Source organism: Protopterus annectens, chromosome 17.part0, assembly GCF_019279795.1.
Source record: "Protopterus annectens isolate FY-2018-M chromosome 17.part0, PAN1.0, whole genome shotgun sequence".
In the NCBI taxonomy this organism is placed as follows: domain Eukaryota; kingdom Metazoa; phylum Chordata; order Ceratodontiformes; family Protopteridae; genus Protopterus; species Protopterus annectens.
The window spans coordinates 649545357-649558529 of NC_056751.1; the positions used below are offsets into that span (position 1 = coordinate 649545357).

Sequence of the window (13173 nt, forward strand, 5' to 3'; positions counted from 1 at the left end):
TGTTATCACTAAGCCAAGTCTCAATGGTGTGGAAGGATGCCTGGGTAGTTGAGTGGAGGTCAGTTGGGTTGTCAGCAATGGTTATAACAGTTGAGTCATCAGCATATTGCACAAGAGATGACTGGGGAGAGAGGAGTAGAGTAAGATGGTGAAAATATTAAAGAGTCGTGGTCCAAGTATGGATCCTTGGGTGACTCCCATTTGTACAGTGAGAGAGGAGGATAGTACAGAGAGCCATTTAACTGATTGTTGGTGGGTAGAGAGATAGCTGAAGAACCAGGAGATAGTAGGGGAGGGAAATATAAGTTAGTGAGTTCATCTAGAAGGAGTGGGTGAGAGACAGTGTCAAAGGCTTTAGAAAGGTCAAGGAATAGACATGAGACAAGTTTATTGTTATCACAAGCTAGGGAGACTATACCAATGAATGACATGAGTGCGGTATTTGTACTATGCTTGGGTAGTTGTACAATAATATATATATATATATATATATATATATATATATATATATATATATATATATATATGTATATATGGATGTACTTCATATGGTCGACATTTCAGAATGTTGACATTCATATGGCCGAGACCATATGATCAGCATTCAAAATGTCGACCATACAAGAAAAAATAAAAAACACAAAAAAACTTACTTCATGCTGCTCTCCCACACCTCTCGGAACTTAAATATACCAACTCCGAGATTGCACTACAGTGCAGAAGATGAAAATCTTTCTATTCCACACTGTACGGAGATGCTGGTTCCACATGGTCGACATTCTGAATGTCAATCATATGGTCTCGGCCATAAGAATGTCGACATTCTGAAATGTCGACCATGTGAAGGGAACCCATATATATATATATATATATATATATATATATATATATATATATATATATATATATATATGTATATATATGGCACATTCCACACTGTCATGAATGATATCCATGCCATTAATTTTGTCAAAAAGCTTTGCATGTTGTGTGTGCATCACCAGAACAGGTAGCACACATGCATCTGGTGTAACAACTTGATTGGTGTTCCACACTATCAGGTAGTCATGTTTATACTACAAAAAATAATACCTAGGTATGGCCAGTAAGATGTGTGACCGTTTGCTGTGACAAAGGTTGCATTGTACTCAGTTATTGGTGTGATGAAAGCTGGGAACTATGGAGGTATTATGGTTTCTGATGTGGATGTCCTTCACATACTCAGTACTTGTGTTGCATACGAGGGAGTATTCAGCACTGTGAGCACATGATGGTGGAAGTTCCACTTACCATCTAACCCAGGACACAGGTCACACATCAATTGGTCTGATTATAGTGTGAGCGTTCCACATTATACTTGGGTTGTATGTTTGTTTTCCTGACTTAACAAATTCCCAATGTTTTCTTCTCATTGCAGGTGTTGCCATGGCTGTAGTGGCAATCTTTGGTATGTGTTGATACTGTCTGTATTACACTAATATCATAGTTGGAGTCAATGATTGCCTATAATCTGCAGTCCCTCTGACAGCTGTTTGGACACAAGATGTGTATGCCATCTGTGATGTACATCACTTAGATAATGGACAGAAAAGTGACTAGCAGACAGCCCTGATCTATAGGGCTAATCACTAGACCTAAGATATAGGTCACTTCACACATTTCAATATAGGGACAAGCCAAGTATGTGATACACTGGTTTACCCATTTGGTGATATAGCTGTTTATTGCCACATCTGACAGTGTTGATTGAATACCTCACAGTGAATTTGTGTCAAATGTCTTGACCTGGTCAGGTTCCACAAGATGATAGTGCTGTCATCATGCATACCATTGATTACCTCTTTGAGGACATCTAACAGATGTGAAAGACATGATGTAGAATTAAAAACTCACACAGCTTTATTGCACACAGCCAGGATATTACTAGTGTCCATTTAGAAAAGGGATATGATGACACGTGCGCCTACCTCACAGTTGAGGAGACTCAGGATGTGTCTATAGTTGTGTGACATCCCTCCTCTGGGCCAGTAATCAAGGAGTCCCAATACTCAACACAAACACTGGTGAGGGGCGTTCACTTGGAACAAAGATAGATAATCACAGTTTCCAGATGCAGCTCTATGCACTAAGCACAATTTCCCTTAAGAGCATACACGGAACACACTCCATCCTGCGGATAGGTTTCTCTTTCTCTCTCCAAGCCCCAAATAAGACTGCCCACTGATACAGCTGTAGAGTTGAGTCTGTAGCCAAGTACTCCAAGCCAAGTCCTCCACCACCCTCTCTGTTAAATTTAGTGTTCTGTGTCCCTACTCCAAGTAGCAGACACACACATACTCTTTGAAATTTGATTTTCACACACACACACACACACACACACACACACACACACACACACACACAGAAAAGGATGGAAAAGCTTTATTAGCTATGTCCCCTCTGCGAGACTATAATGTAGGTACTACCACCAGAACATTCCAAAGCCAGCTACTATAAGCCTCTTACAAGGGTACCCAATTATACTGAATACAATTAATGCTAATACAAATGGTAGTGTTTGACTAATGCAGCAAGTTTTTCAGGAGTAGCCACAGTGTCACCAAATAAATATAAGTACACTCAAAGGTTAAAATATTCTCTAAAAGACCAGCCACAATGAAAAGTGCAAATATATTTAATAATAAATAATAAAAGAACATGAAAATATAAATATCTATCTACAATAAACACCAGAATTTCAATCATAGGAAATATTATAAATATTGGATAGATTCACACAGATACAGAAAAAGGTGCTTAAGAAATCTTACTATATTTTCCTGGCTGATCTAAAGAATTATTACTCCCTGGTTACTTACTACAATAAGGCAAGATGAAGTGGGTGAGTGATTTTTCTTTGTCAGGTTTCAAAAAGAAGACTGCTTTATAGAGTTCTGTCTCATCTAGTATTAAAACATAATTTCAGTGCTGGATTACAGAATGAATTCACATACATCTGGTCATACTGTACCAACCTGAAAAAAAAAAACTCCAGCCTTGCAAGACCTGATCACCCACTACTCCAATAACCAGGAACTTAGACCCACTAACAAAGCACTAATTGCAATCTCCAAATGACATTACAGCTCTGGTCACTCCCTGTATTCTAGCAACATTGCCAAGACTTGGAACTCCCTACCACTACAAATCAGGGTACAACCTAACAAAACCATCTTCAAAAAACAACTAATTTCCCAACTAAACAATTCCTGGACATGCAGCTGGCTAGCACCTGGCTGGCATATTCTAACACCGTTCCCCTTCCCACTGTCCAATATCTTCTTTAAAACTCCCACAGATGCACTATATTTATTTATTATGACACATTACTTATCAACTCACTGTCGCCTACTTCCCACTGCCCTGTCTATACCCACTAATTCTCCCTTAGACTAAGTTGAAAAGCTTTCCCTTAAAATGCCTATGAACCTCATAAGAACTTGTCTATATTCTCCTCCTTTGACAAACTGGCTCTATTTTTAGATTTTTCTTTCTTCTCTTATCTTCATTACATCTTCAAGATTATCTCTATTAAACATACTGTATGCACAGCAATCACATGTTACTACCTGCTATACTTTTAATTGTATGTCTAAATCACTATGCTTATGTAAATATCTTATGCAATCATATATCTGCAATATTTTATAACTGTATGTGTAAACCAAAATGCTCATGTAAATATCTTATGTAAATATCTTATGTATAGTATGTTAATAATTGTTTCTGGACCTTTCTCCCCGTGCTCCACTGAAAATGGACAGCTCTGTCCAGTCAGACCTCCGTGGTAAATAAATGTAAAATAAATAAATAAATAAATAAATCTGACTCTGGTTTCCACACTACCCTCTTTACTAAAAAAGTGAACCAGAATCTAGCACATATGTGTACCATACACATGCATAGAGCTTTGCTAATATGTGTTTTTGCCTCTGGAAGTTATAAAACCTTTTCAAAACATCCACTCTTCCAGGGTAGCAATTAGTTCACCTATAAGGACAATACAGTAGGATTCCTAGTCCTGGTTTTCACAGGCATTTTGTCTCTGGCTACAATCAGAACTGTAAGATACAATCTTTATGGCCTAAACCAGGTAATTTAATTTCAGACTATTTTTCAAAGTTAGCTAGACTGAGATTTACCTCATATCTTTCAGCATCCTCTGTTACAATATATTCATTTCAACAGTTACAATACAGTCTGACATACAGGTGCATTTCTTTTCTGTCTAGCAGGGCCCACTGTTGGTACATGTTTAACACAAGCAGCTTTACAAATACATTTTCAACAGAAGCACCTGTACAAATTGGTTTGATATACAAATGACATATAATTCTTTATAAAACTCCAGCTAGCTATGAGGCTTGTTACACACTGACTGCCCTACTTCTCCTGGCATAGCTGGCAATACCTCACATCACCACAACATGCATGCATCAGGTGCTGTCCCTCCAACTCAGATGAATGCTATGTTGATATACACCCTTCTATGGGAACATAGCTCATGTGGAGAGTGTGTTGAAATATGTATTCCACCATATCAAGAAGGTGTATATGCTGGGTCATGCCAAATGCTAGCTGTGATGTTGTCACATCCCATTGATTCTGTGTGATAGGCTTGTATGAAAGTAAGACAGTGCATACTGCCTGTCATGATCTGGCCTATGGTTCTGGCACAATCACCCACACAGGTATCATTGAGAAACTCTCCCAGCTGGGGATTAACCTGTACATCACTAGATGGGTAACCAGCTGGCTCACCAGCAGAACACATACTGTGAAACTTGTTGAATCAACTGAACAACACAGCTCTCACAAGTGGAAAACCCTAGGAATCTGTGCTTGGCCATTTACTGTTTGGACTCTATTTCTCGACAGTTCAGGCTAAAGTATACGGCCTTTGGCTTACCACATTTGCTGATTCTTGCATATTGGGTGCAATCATTGACTCCACCAATGATGATAACATACTACAGGAGAAGCTAATACAGACAAATGATTGGTGACAAAGCCACACAATCTAGAAATAAATGCAAAAATATGTCCTTATGTTGTCCTTCTGAAAGGAAGAATTCCATGCTAATTATAGCATAGACAACAGTCTGCTATGCTGAAAACCAGTGATGCAAGTACTGGAAACACATATAGATAGCAATCTGAACTTTGACCACCAAGTGTCCACACTAGTATTGAAAGCCTATGTTATGCACATCATATGTCACATCCTCATATTCATATCTTAATATTGCATAACAGCACCGTAGTTGAACCTCATCAGAACACTTATAAAGCAGAACACTCTGTTTTTGCATGTATCTCACCAGATGCATGCAGCAGCTGGAGAGACCACAGGCTTTTCTCATCAAGAAAACATGGGGTCTACAAGCCATCCCATGATGTGTGTGGCTAGACTGAAAACCATACCACTGTAATCTGTGTCATATATGTTGAGGTGACTTCTGCCTGGCACCAGGCCAGTCTCTGACCCTGCCCTGGTGGGAATAGTGTATATCCACAAATCAGATATAGCAGTGGCCAGTGTCTGTTGAGGAGACTATGGTAATAACAGTGTCTCACATGCTGATGTAAAAGGCTTTGTGTAATGTCAAGCAAGTGCACAAACACACACACACACACACACACACACACACACACACACACACACACACACACACACACAGTTGACTGCAGTGAGAATAGAACCTCTACCTAAGTACACAGACTACAGAACTTAGTACTTTATGCAAGTGCCATGGCACAAGTTTGACTTGGGGTATGTCAGACAACACTTTATAGCTGATGACATCAGTAGAGTATGTTGAGGAGTATATGGTAATAACAATGTCCCACATGTTGGTGTAAAAGGCTCTGTGTAGTGTCAAGCAAAACACAAACACATATACCCAGTTGACTGCACTGAAAATAGAACCCCTATCTAAGTGCACAGACTACAAAACTCAGTACTTTATGCAAGCACCATGGCACAAGTCTTACTTGGAGTGTCTCAAACAACACTTTATAGCTGATGACATCACCAGTGTCTGCGGAGTAGAATATGGTAATAATGGTGTCCCACATGCTGATGTAAAAGGCTGTGTGTAATCCTACCTATCTAAGTACAAAAACTACAGAACTCAGTATGTTATGCAAGCACCATGGCACAAATCTGACTTTTACATGACTGCAGGTCAACTTATAGTGGATGACATCAGCAAGCCATGTTGGAGAGAAGATGTTGGGAGGCCTGCATGAAATGGATGTGTAGGCATGAGCAAGTAGCAAAATACTTTCAATCCATGGCAATGGAGCAGTAACTGTAGGATGCACACTTTTGCTCTTCTGTCTAGACACACACACACACAAACACACACACAAACACCCTGTTGACTGCAGTGAGAACAGAACTCCTACCTGTGTAAATGCACAGAATACAGAATTAAGTATATTAAGGATGTGCCACAGCACAAGTCTGACTTCCAATAGACTGTAGGTCAACTTATAGTAAATGACACCATCAGGCCATGTTGGATAGAAGATATTGTGAGGTCTGCATAGGTTCATAGCATCATAGGTTCATAGGCGGTCACTAGCCTAATGGCCCTAGGGCATTTACAAGCCTAGCTGTGTAAAAACACAAGTACACCTATTGAACACAGCTAGATGGTTGTTGTTAGCAGAGTGATTTTGTGAGTAGCACCAACTGGCCCTGTCCATGAGGAACATATGTGCCATGTCAAGGGAAAATTTACAATCACCCAGCCAGTTGTCAAGGTTACTCTTGAATAGGTTCATTGAGGAGCACTGCTTCACACACAGTGGGAGCCTATTACAGAAGATTGTCAATCACTGGGAGACATATCTGTCTCCCCAGCATGCTCTGTGTATGTCACAGGCTAGGTTGAGATCCCTGGAGCAAATGAATTTTGTCTCATTTGATTTGCAGATGTACAACATTTCCAGTAAGGCAGGGTCTGAGACTACTCTCTAGGGCAGGCATAGGTCACCTCTCAGCAGCCTTCATGATAATGAGTACAGTGACAGAACTTTCAGTCTTTCCACATATGTCATGTTTTGGAGGCCCTAGATTCCCCAGTCACAAACCTCTGTGCTTTCTCCAGTTGCTGCATGTGTGTTGAGGTACACATAGAAGGGAGCATTGTACTCAGCAGAGCTATGACCTCACTGGTGTTGGATGTGATAGGCTTCTTTAAGAGGTGCATGATGTAGAAAGTCTGTCTAACCACTATGGACACATAGTGACTGAAGTGTAGACTGCTATCAACATGTGTTCTCAAGTCTTGCAACACTGTGTTTGAGCTTAGAGGGGTGCTACGTATATCATAATTAGCAGGGCTACTTCATTGTCAATAGGGACAATGAGCCAGTGTTTCTTTAAGGTTCAGTCTGTGAGGTTTGCACCAATCATTTGTCTGTGCCAGCTCCTTCTGTAATATGTCACCATCATTGAGGGACTCTAAATGACTGCATCCAATTAACAGTCATCTGCAAATCTGAAAAACCATAAGCCATCTACCTTTCCCTGGGCTTCAGAGAAATAGTTTCCAAACAGTTGAGGCCCCAACACAGGTCCTTGTGGTATTCCACTGGTAAGTGGTCTAGTGATGGAGGTGCAGTCCCCACCTTCGGCAGTGTGTGTTCTGTCAGTGAGACAGGCTATCAATATAGTAATATATAGGTTGATTTTCAGATGGGAAACTTCTCTATGATACATGAATGGGGAATAGTGTTAAAGGCCTTGGATAACTTATCATAGGCAGTATGTCCTGTTATCCCTCATCCAGGTTTTTGGGGTCAGTATCAAAGAAGTCCACTAGATTTAATAAGCAATATTTACTCTTGACAAAACTAAAATGGGTCAGGTCAAGTGTATTGAAGGTCACCTATGGCCCTGTGGATAAGGTCCATCCTGATTCCTTCCCTAGCCTTGCAGATGAGGCTTTTAGGCTTATGATTCAATAGCTATAGTTCTGCATGTTACCAGATTGATATGCATTGCATATCACACAATATTTAATATTAATGTCTGCTGTGTAGGTGATATATGTTTGGAAAAAGTGCTTAGACACCAGGATTGACATATTGTTAGATAGGGTCTTCAGTTTGTTACGTATCCATATGTAATTTCGTGTCATAGACAGAGACAGGAAATGGACAGTAAATAGGAGTAATACATAATAACATTTACTTTTCCATAGCATGGGGAGCAGCAAGTTTGCGTGATAGTTTACAAAGTGTTTGCATATGCAAGATAAACGCTTCCAATACTATTCATGTTTGGATTTAGCTACGCAGTGCACAAATGTGAGCTCCATTGCTAAAGGCTAAGAGTTAGCTCTGAGTCTATGAAGCACACCTGCTACTTAACTGACGTTGTGGAAGCAGGTATAAATGCATTGAGACATTTCTTTTTGAACCCAGACAATACTAGTTTTGAATCCAGTTGTATATAATGCTTTTAATTACTTATACACAAACATTGATAATGCAATGACATGAATTCTTTATAGTACATGTGTTGCTGTGTGTGGGCATAGCACAGTGGGTTAAGTGGTATTGCAAGGAGGTAACAGCAACATTTTGCTGCTGCTCACTGTCACTGCACATTGCTGCATGATGCATACCTCCACGCAAACATGGAGCTCAAAATGTGAAGGGATCTACTGCTTCTTTCTGCTACTTATGTGAGTTGTGTGCGATTCTATGTTTTGACTAAATTAAAGATGTTAAAATGGGGTAGACCAGAAAGTGGTGAAATGGGGAGTAAGTGGAGGGAAGAACAAAGGGAAAGCAGTACAGTTTATGTGTGAGGACGGTAAGAAAGAACCAAGCCTATCCATTTCTTTAACAGTGTAAACTGAAAAGATGTGCAGAATATTAACTGAATTTGGGCTGTCACCTCCACAAAAAGGGGTGACCACAATGCGATCGTGCTGTATAGCCAGTTGGACCAAATCATGTGTGTCAAGAAGACATGTGTGAGAAATGGAGAGCTATGTATGGGATGATTTTTTTTTTTTGTATGTGTGGGACAGGTGCCCATTCTTTTGTATTTCAGTAACAGAGGAATTTTGGGGGAAGGGACGTAGATATCTCTGATTCAGGTAAGTTTGGTAGGTGAGGAAACAATTGCAAACATAGAAGACAAGCAAGACAACAGACTGGGATGATGATGGACACAAAAGGTTGGGGTGAGGGAGGGGGCAAGCCAGGTCTTCGCCCATCAAACTTGGAGACAGTGGTTCTCACCCAATGGAATGTCATCACTGTCACTTTACTCCACTGGTGGATGGAGTGCTTGACATCTTCTCCTCCTCCTCCTTCTATGGGACATGAGGGAGAGCAGCCTCTCCATCTGGCATAGATGTGCACAATCCTATGCACCATCCTTGGCAACTCACTGTGGGTGGTGAAATCACTTTATCTGCCACTGCTCCCAAAGGGTTCCCCTGCTCCAGACTTCAGGGCAGGACTAACTGAGGGCACAGGTAGTGCAGGGGCAGCAGAGGCAGTGCTGCCAGTTTGGCTCTCAGGTGTGCTCGGCATCAATGCTAAAGTCGGTGGAGTGGGGACAGTCTGGTCCACTGAGGCTGGCCTACCTTATTGTGCTATGGAACATTTAGTGATGTGGTACACATGGATGACATAGAGACACTTTGACCTCACATAATAGAAAATAAAAAAAGAGAGGTAAATGGTAGGGTGAGAGAACAAAAGTCATTAAATTAGTACCATCATATGTGATATACAATGTAATAATACAATTATACAACTTTTTTTATCTTAGGTATTACATTTAAGTATACCTCCTAACAGATACACACTATAGTACAGATTTCTGAGAGTAATCCTTGAAATGTGCATATTTTGCACATACGCATGTTCCATGTATACATATTACAGTTTACAGCAAGACATTTGTGCCACTGGTATAGAGTTTTTAATTTAATGTAAATATTACTGAAGAAATAACAGTATTGTATAGTTGTGAATTGTGGTATTTGAGCCCACAGCCTCTAACTGCAGTCTAATATTGGACTATTACAATTGGTTTTTACTATGGACTGTTGCATGCATACTTAATTTTACAGTTGGGATATCCGTGCTCAATTTGATACAACTCTATAAAATAGCACAAAAGCTATCTTTAACTTTTAATGATACAATAACACATCTCTTCTGCTGCATACATACCACTTGCTTCCCTCAGTCTCGTAATTTGCAATATGGGCCTGGACATTGAACTCACATTCCATGGCAGCTGTGGAAAGAAAAGAAAAGAACAGAAAAGCATAATGCATACCAGTCTTACCTTTATTCAGCTTTCTAAGTCTTAAAAATAAACTCTCTTTATTTAATACTAACACAACTGTGGGATATCCGCAGTCATAAATTCTTCCAACCAACAGTATCCCTTTTTCTCTTGTGTAGGTCATTAAAATGATGCCTACATTGCTCTCCAGTGTGTGGGATACCAGTGGCACTGGATACAGTCTGGGCCAATCTATTCCATGCCTCAGACTTCTACTGGGAGCCAGAACACCCGACCTGCAGAAGTCTTTGGCTGTGGGGCTTTAACAGGAGTCCAATAACTATCTAGTACTCCTAGACACCATACATTTGTGCCCTAAACCTGGCACCTTCCCAACTAATGCCAGCCATATCTACCAGCAGAACTAGAATAATGGAGACTGATGGTTTCCTGCCAATTCCAGTTATATCATTTGCTGGTAGTGTGCAAACCCGAGTGACACATTTGCAGGATAAGTGGAGAGCAGCAGCTCCAAGCAGTGAGGAACTATATAATTACAACTGGAAGGTTAATCTGACACTTGGCCTTAGTTTAAGGGGTGTCTACTGATGTAGCCTGGAAATACATATATTGGAAACTGGAAGGCAACTGTTAGGTGAAAAAGGTTTGCAGACATGCACAGGAGGCATAAATGTAATGACCTGACACATTTGTTTTTGCCTTTATACATTGTGAATATTGATTTTTATACTGTGGTATTCAAAGTTAGGTATAAGGGACAAAACATTTTCGTCCACAGTGTTGATTTTCCATCTTTGTCACAGAAGAAGTGCTACTCAGACATAATCAGGAATCACACCTAAATACAGGTGACAGAATGAGTTGTTACACATATATGTATGTGACTTGACAAGGTTATTGGATATAGATCCAGTTGTGTATGTGTCTTAGGCAAATGTGAAGCCCATGCAAGTTCAGATAGCAGAATTATACTTACAGAACTATAGTACACAATATCCACTCAGTCCTACATCTGAAAACACAATAACGGTGTCTCATCTCTCATACATATAATTCATATCATCTCTGTGACAGCCCATCTCTGGGCCAGTAATCAGGGAGCCTGAATACTCACTACTAACACTGGAGAGGGACATTCACTTGGAATAAAAATCGATACATACAGTATTTCTAAATGCAGCTCACTGCATCAAGCACAATTTCCATTAAAAGCACACAGGGCACACACAGTCTGGTGTCTGGATTTCTCTCTCTCTCTCTGTCTCCCTCCAAGTCCCCAGTAAGATCCCCCACTGGCACAGCTAAATATTTGAGTCCTCAGCCGAGTGTCCAAGCCAAGTCCTTCAGCACCCTCTGTATGCAACCAGTACTTTGTGTCCCTGATCCAAGCAGCTGACACACACACTCTTTGAGATTTGATTTTCACACACACATGCACACACACACACACACACACACACACACACACACACACACACACACACACACACACACACACACACCTGGTAAAGGCTGGCACAGATTTACTAGCTATCCATCCTTCTGCCCAGACTATAAAGTAGTTACTGACACAAGACACTCCAAAGCCAGCTACTCTAAGTTTGTTACAAGGGTACCCAATTACACTGAGTGAAATTAATATTAGTACAAATAGTAGTGTTTTGACCAATGCAGTAAGGGTTTCAGGAGTGGCCACAAAGTCACCAAATAGATATAGTACTCTCAGAGGTTAACTTATTCTCTAAATGATCAGTCACAATGAAAAGTTTAAATATATTTAATAATAAATAATAAAAGAACATGACAATACAGAATATCTATTTACAATAAAAGCAAGAGTTTCAATCACAGGGAATATTAAAATAACAGAGACAAAAAGATTTACATACAGATTCAAAAAAATAGTACTTAGTTAATCTCACTAGATTTTCTTGACTGACCTAAATAATTATTATTCTCTGGTAACTTACTAGAGCAAGGTAAGTTGAAGTAGGTTAGAGGTCCTTCTTTGTCAGATTCTAAAGACAGAGTGCTCTGAGACTTCAGCTTCAACTAGTATTAAAAAATATAATTTCAGTGGTGGATTACAGAACCACATCACAACGGTTGGGGAGCAGGGAGCAAAAATGGAGAAAGATATCCATATGACTTCAGGTATTGCTAACCTTTGTCTATACTTTATCCAGTACTGTTCTATCTGATATACAGCTCCATGTTTTGAATAAAGGTCTAAATTTTGTACAAGCAGAGAGACATAACCACACTGATGTTGTTTTGGACCTTAAACAATTTGGTAGAAATTTGCAGTTAAGAAGGTTGTTTGGTATTTCTGACCACTCAGATTTCAGTAATTGTTCTTTATGTAAACCCAGTTTATATGTTCCATCCAGTCATTAAGTTGTAGAAATGTTTGTAAAGACTTGTGAAGATGAGTTAAAATGTCTGCATAGCAGTAATGATTTTTAAGATTCTTCATAATTTGTCAACTGAAGAAAGGATAGCATTAAAAACTTTAAATGAAAATGTTAATATTGTTATACGGCCAGCAGACAGGGGTGGGGCCATTGTCCTGATGGGTAGGGACATATACATTAACAGAATTAAGTCTTTATTGGGACATGATGCTACTTATGAATGCGTTACTGTGAATATGTGAAAGATATTATAGCACATGTTAATGATGTTATATCAGAATTATGAGCGAATGACATTTTAAAAGATGAAATTTTGAATTTCATTAAGGTAGAACATACAATAGTACCCATTTTTAAAGCACTACCAAAAATACATAAGGATCGACAAGACCCACCCCTTAGAGCAATAGCTTCTGTATGGGGTTGGGT

General features: G+C 39.7%; 1 protein-coding gene across 1 annotated transcript in view; it reads right to left on the reverse strand.

The window, feature by feature from the left end:
- Positions 1-13173, reverse strand: part of PPFIBP2 (PPFIA binding protein 2) — a gene marked incomplete in the record, with an annotated part of 2221164 nt that overhangs the window by 1671172 nt on the left and 536819 nt on the right. Inside the window, 1 exon segment of the mRNA XM_044058974.1 lies at positions 10252-10318.